The sequence below is a fragment of the Loxodonta africana genome, chromosome 3 (assembly GCF_030014295.1).
Source record: "Loxodonta africana isolate mLoxAfr1 chromosome 3, mLoxAfr1.hap2, whole genome shotgun sequence".
NCBI classification, from domain to species: domain Eukaryota; kingdom Metazoa; phylum Chordata; class Mammalia; order Proboscidea; family Elephantidae; genus Loxodonta; species Loxodonta africana.
Window position 1 is genome coordinate 76536211 of NC_087344.1, and position 7526 is coordinate 76543736.

The window sequence follows — 7526 nt, forward strand, 5'->3', positions numbered from 1 at the left end:
TATGCAACTGGTTTTGTAAAGGATGGGGTAGATGTACATATGTCGTTGTCGTTAGGTGCCATCAAGTCAGTTCCCACTCATAGCAACCCTATGTACAACAAAACGAAATACTGCGCCATCCTTACAATCATTGTTATGCTTGAGCCCCATTGTTGCAGCCCGTGTCAATCCATCTCTTTGAGGGTCTTCCTCTTTTTCGTTGACCCTCTACTTCAGTGACATCACTAGGAGGTTGTAGGGGGGTGCAGACCATGCCCAGTGACACTGTCAGAGAACGTGACACCAAATGACTGTCTATAAAATTTTTGTGCAGTGTTTAAGCAGAAATTTATTGTTTTTTATAAAAAATCCCTGTAGTTAGTTACAACAACAAAAACAGCTTACATGTATCAATATACCCGTAAGGCTAAAACTCGGTGCTAATTTACTTTTTGGACCTTCTAATGTGCTAATATGCTCTGGTCAGAGCCGCCATTATTACCCAGTTACAGTGATGCTTCCAATCACCTGGTTTCATCTGCACATGCTGTGAGCACTCACTGTTGTTTTCATCGCTCTTGGTGTTTTCACAGTTGCCGATTTTGTCCAATTTTCTGCTGTTTTCACTACAATATTATGGTAATTAGTATTTGTGAACCTACATCAATAATTTTTTTGAGAATGAAGTAGTAATTAAAGGAAAAGAAGGAGTGATATATGGGAATTATGATTTACAAGTGACATTAGTACAAAAAACATTACTAAGGATTCTGTATGGTCTGGTACAGGGAGAGTTCCATGGGGTGGTGGGGTTGATACCAAGAGTTACCACACTGAGTGACACCAACCCTAGTGATGCCCCTGGGTGAAGGCCATAGTACATTTAAAAAGCATTTGGGAAATGACAGAAAATCTGAAATGGAATAATACTGAAATTGTAACAAAGGAAAACAATTCAGGAAATACACTCATTTCAAATGATGATGTTGATGAGATGGAATTATTTCTCACAATGGAAAAAGAAGTTAAATTGAGATCAAATGGCTGTACTGTTAATATTGATTCTATATTAACAAGCTGCAAAAATGGTGTGGTGGTGGCATCTGGTCTCCTCTAACTTCATGTGAAGGAAAGGGAATCAACAGCCCAAGGCTGATTCCTATGAGACAGAGATCAGACATGCCTCCTCTCTCCGCCATCTTGACCAATTCTGACACCAACTATCCCTCTCACGGCACTCTCTACTTCTGTGCGGAGCTTGATAATTCATTGCAGTGGCAACACAGAACTCATAGACCATACTCATGGTTATGGGGTTTATTAGGGAAGTAACAGGTTACAATTCAGGTTCAGGAACACTCAGGATACATTTCTTCCATCAGGATAGCCTCTTCTCAGCCATGCCTGCAAACATGCCTCTCTCTCGCCCTCGGCCTCTCCCCTGCTTGGGCAAGTGTTACAAAGCTTTTTTAGCTCTGCCAATAAGTGCCCCAAGGCACCCAACTCCACCAGTAAGCCTGGGCCTGAAGGTGCTCAGCTCTAGCTAGGTTAGCAAATAGAGCTCCACCAAATGCCCAGAGGAACCCTATTCCACCAGCAAGCTTTCTGCCCGAAGGCACTGACCTTGCTCACTCCATGGGCTGGGAAGCCCACTATGCTGTCTCCTGCCAGATGCCTGGTTCTGCTGCCTCTACTGCTGCTGTTTCTCTGTGGCTGCTTCTCGCTGTCATCAATGTTACAGCTCTTTCTCTGTCTCCTGGGTCTAGGAAGGTCTCAGTGCAGTGATCCTGGGTCCAAAGAACATGCTCTGCTCCTGGCTCTCCTTCCTTGGCGGTGATGAGATCCTCTCCTCCCATCTCTGGGATGGCTCATTTTAAGCCTAGCAGGATGGCAAAACTGACCAATCCCGTCATTAGGGTTTCATAGACCTTATTGCCTGGTCCCACCCTCACATGGGTGCTGTGAACTTTATTTGCATTATTAGCAAACTATCCAATCCCCTTAAAAAAAAAAAAAAAAAACCCCAGTGCTGTCGAGTCAATTCATCCAATCCCCTTGGTGGGCCACAATTACCTTATTTGTGACTGGGTGGGAGTATGGTGCAACGGATGGCTTTTGTGTGGCCTTTCTCGCCATGGTCTTATAATTCCCATCCAAACGATTGGGTGGGTCTGTGCAAATAAGGTAGTTGTGGTTCACCAAGGGGATTGGTCATTTTGCTATTCTGCTAGGCTTAAAATGAGCCATTCCAATATATCCTAGAGAAATAAGAGCTGTCACATGACTAGATATATGCACACCCGTGTTCATAGCAACACTGTTTACAATAACAAAAAGATGGAAACAACCCAGATGCCCATCAACAGATGAATGGATAAACAAATGTTCACACATTCACACAATGGAATACTACACAACGATAAAGAACAATCACGAATCCAAGAAACATCTCATAACATGGGTGAATATGGAAGGAATTATGCTGAGTGAAATTAGTCTGTCACAAAAGGACAAATATTGTATGAGACCACTATTATAAGAACTCTAGAAAAGGTTTAAACACAGAAGAAAACATTCTTTGATGGTTATGAGGGTGGGGAGGGAGAGAGAGAGGTATTTACTAACTAGATAGTAGACAAGAATTATCTTAGGTGAAGGGAAGGACAACATACAATACAGGGGAAGTCAGTACAACTGGACTAAACTAAGAGCTAAGAAGTTTCCTGAATACAGCCAAGCACTTTGAGGGATAGAGTAGCGGGGGTGGGGGTCTGGGGACCATGGTTTCAAGGGACATCTAGGTCAACTGGTACAACAAAATTTATTAAGAAGATGTTCTGCATCCCACTTTGGTGAGTGGTGTCTGAGGTCTTAAAAGCTAGCAAGTGGCCATCTAAGATCCATCAATTGGTCTCAACCCAGCTGGAGCAAAGGAGACTGAAGAACACCAAAGACACAAGGAAAATATTAGCCCAAGAGACAGAAAGGGCCACATAAACCAGAGATTCTATCAGCATGAGACCAGAAGAACTAGATAGTGTCCAGCTACCACCAATGACAGCCCTGACAGGGAACACAACAGAGTCCCTGATGGAGCAGGAGGAAAGTGGGGTACAGAACTCAAATTCTAGTCAAAAGACCAGGCTTCATGGTCTGACTGAGACTGGAGGACAGTTGTCCACAGATTGTCTGTTAGCCCAAAACTAAAACCATTCCAGAAGCCAACTCTCCAGACAGAGATTTAGACTGGACTATAAGACATAAAATGATATTCACGAGAGTGTGCTTCTTAGGTCAGGTAAATACATGAGACTAAATGGGCAGCTCCTGTCTGGAGGTGAGATGAGAAGGCAGAAAGGGGCAGGAGCTGGTTGAATGGGCACAGGAAATACAGGGTGGAAAGGAGCAGTGTATTGTCACATTATAGGGAGAGCAACTAGGATCACATAACAATGTGTGTATAAATTTATGTATGAGTAATTAACTTGAACTATAAACTTTCACTTAAAGCATAATAAAAAGAAAAAACAAAAAAAGCCATCCCAGAGGTGGAAAAGAGAGGCCCTTACCACCATCAAGGAAGAAGAGACAAGAATGGAGTGTGTCCTTTGGATGCAGGGTCCCTGTGCTAAGAAGCTCCTGGAACAAGGAGACAGAGAGAGAGAGAGAGCTGTAACACTGGTAGCAGGAGAGACAGGCAGGAGACGGCCCACGGAGCAAGAAAGCTGAGTGCCTTCAGGCAGGAGTCTTGCTGGCAGAGTAGGGTACTTCCGGGCACTTGGCGGAACTAGGTTTGCTGACCCACGAAGCTATAGCTGAGCACCTTTGGGTAGGTTAAGAGACTCTGCTTCCACCAGAATCCAAGAAAGTTTTTTAAAAGGGTTAAAAATTCATCCTTGGTAACAGATTAGTATATTGAATATCAACAACAGGCAGTCAAGGAAAGAAATAGAAGACTCTAGACAGTAATGAAGCATGTCAAGGCTCCCAATACTGCCGCCATTCTACCAAAAATCACATTGTTAGGTCCACGAAATCCTGAGAATTAAAACACACATTTTGAGAGAGAAGAAAACTAAATGATTGTCCTCGTCATTTCCCTCTTCTGTCTGAAAAAGTATAAATGGCTACTGGGGAGAAAAGGGTTAAACGGGAAGTGAAGAATAACTCTTTTAGGTGGCAGTGAAGTATCCAAGAAAGCTTACTCAACTGGGAAGGTCCCAGGGATTGAGGTTATCCCTCCTATGGGAATGGAATACACCATGCCCTAGTAGGTAAATTCTGGAATAGACACTTAACAAAATCTCAGAAGTGACTGTAAAACAGGTATTTTTACAAAGAGTGCACACCACCTCTAATGAGCTCTGCCCTACTCTCTTTCCATCACCTAGATTTATAAGCCATAGAAAAAGTGCTTATTACATAAAATATCCCTCAAATTACAGTTCAGGAGGGAAACTAAACCAGTTTCAGATAAAGTGGGACAGAAATGGAGGAAGAAAAATTCACCATGAGTGCTTTGAGCTCTAGAACAACCTAACAAGATAATGAGCTCCATAGGATAAGAACTCAAAGATGAGATAATAAACAACTGAAAGAGATCAATATGGAAATTGCATACCTGAGAAAGCAAAGACCAAAACAGCATCGTTACAGAACTAATAAATACATCAAAAACAGCAAAGGAACAGAATAGACATAGCTAGAAATGGAAGTATTAATGTGGAAAAAAGGCTTAAAATAATCACAATAAAGGCAAAAAACACCAAGAGATTAAAACAATCAGAGAGAAGCTAATAGATATGGAAGACAGAGGAGATTGGGGTCCCTAGAGTTAAAAAGACCAAACCAAGCCCAGTGCCATTGAGTCAATTCCGACTCATAGTGACCCTATAGGACAGAGTAGAACTACCCCATGGGGTTTCCAAGAAGCACCTGGGGGATTCGAACTGCCGACCTTTTGGTTAGCAGCCATAGCTCTTAACCACTAGGCCACCAGGGTTTCCCCCTAGAGTTTCGAATTTATTAAATGGAACAGAAGAAGAATTAAAAGGTAAAATAGAGAACTGTTACCTGAAACAAAGAATCAATCTGTAGCTTGGAAGATCAAAACAGGAGATATTTTGATACAAAAACTCAATTCTGAAACGTATTTTAATTAATTTATTGAAAATCAGTCATTCAGGTAGAAAAAGCAAATCATCTACAAGGAGAAAAGTCAGGTTTCCCTCATACTTCTCAATAGCAACATCCAGAGACAGATGACAATGGAAGACTACCTACAGAATTCTGAAAGAATAAAAGTGTGATATAAGAATATTATACCCAGCCAAGATGTCACTCAAAAAATAAACACATTAGGCAGTTTCCCACAAAAAAAAAAAAAAAAAAAACCGTAATAGGAAAGAGCTGCTCCGAACTCTTGTTCAGAAAATATTTGAAAACGAAATTCAGCTAATTAAGAAATAGGACAAAATTAAGACTTCAAGAACAGAGACGTTTTGGTAAAAAGGTATGTAATGAGCATTGAATCCTTTTTAAGATAGAATAAATACTGAGCATTTGTGTGAACTATAATTTTATAACATGTGCGTGTTATGCAAATTAGTAAAGCAAACTAAAATGACTAAGAAATATTGGACCCACTAGTAAGGGATTATGGCACATAGTGTGAGTGTGCTGATGTTCTCATTTCCCAAGCAGAGATAATTGATTCTAATTTAAAACATGTTTAAAAAAATAACAAAACAACAATGTCAAAATCACTTTTTCTAGCATTACCATTGAGAGCGGGAACCAGATAAGGATGCACTTCATTGCCACTCTTATTCAACATTGTGCTGGAGGTCCTAACCAGAGCAAGTAGGCTAGTTAAAGAAATAAACGTCATCGGGATTGGTAAGGAAGAAGTAAAAGTATCTTTATTTGCAGATGACATGATCTTAAACACAGAAAACCCTAAAGAATCCTCAAGAAAACTACTGAACTAATAGAAGAGTTCAGAAGAGTATCAGGATACAAGATACACACACAAAAATCAGTTAGATTCCTCTACACCAACAAAGAGAACTTTGAAGAGGAAATCACCAAATCAATACATTTTACAATAGCACCCAAGAAGATAAAATACTTAAGAATAAATCTAACCAGAGACGTAAAAGACGTGTACAAAGAAAACTACAAGACACCACTGCAAGAAACCAAAAGAGACCTACATAAGTGGAAAAACATACCTCGCTCACGGATAGGAAGACTCAACATTGTAAAAATGTCTATTCTACCCAAAGCAGTCTACCGATACAATGCAACCCCAATCCAAATTCCAAGGGCATTTTTTAATGAGATGGAGAAACAAATCACCAACTTCATATGGAAGGGAAAGAGGCCCCAGGTAAGTAAAGCATTACTGAAAAAGAAGAACAAAGTGGGAAGGCTCACACTACCTGATTTTAGAACATATTATACCACCACAGTAGTCAAAGCAGCCTGGTACTGGTACAACAACAGATACATAGACCAATGGAAAAGAATTGAGAATCCAGACATAAATCCATCCACATATGAGCAGCTGATATTTGACAAAGGCCCAAAGTCCGTTAAATGGGGAAAAGATAGTCTCTTTAACAAATGTTGCTGGCATAACTGGATATCCATCTGCAAAACAATGAAACAAGACCCATACCTCACACCATGCACAAAAACTAACTCAAAATGGATCGAAGAACTAAATGTAAAATCTAAAATGATAAAGATCACGGACGAAAGAAATAGGGACAACACTAGGAGCCCTAATACATGGCATAAACAGCATACAAAACATTACAAGCAATGCACAAACACCAGAAGAGAAACTAGACAACTGGAAACTCCTAAAAATCAAACACTTGGGCTTATCCAAAGACTTCACCAAACGAGTAAAAAGATTATCTACAGTCTGGGGAAAAAGTTTTTAGCTATGACTTGCCCAATCAGCATCTGCTCTCTAAAATCTACATGATACTGCAAAAACTCAACAGCAAAAAGACAAATAACCCAATTAAAAAGCAGGCAAAGGATATGAACAGGTACTTCACTAATGAAGACATTCAGGTAGCTAACACATACGTGAGGAAATGCTCACGGTCATTAGCCGTTAGAGAAATGCAAATCAAAACCACAATGAGATTCCATCTCACTCCAACAGGGCTGGCATTAATCCAAACGAACACAAAATAATAATAAATGTTGGAGAGGCCTTGGAGAGACTGGAACACTTATACACTACTGATGGGAATGTAAAATTGTACAACCACTTTGGAAATTGATTTGGCACTTTCTTAAAAAGCTAGATATAGAACTATCATAAAAAAAAACCCAATCCTGCAATCCCACTCCTTGGAATATATCCTAGAGAAATGAGAGCCTTTACATGAACAGACATATGCACACCCATGTTCACTGCAGCACTGTTTACAACACAGAAAGATGGAAGCAACCAAAGTGCCCATCAACAGATGAACGGATAAATAAATTATGGTTTATTCACACAATGGAATACCATGCATCAA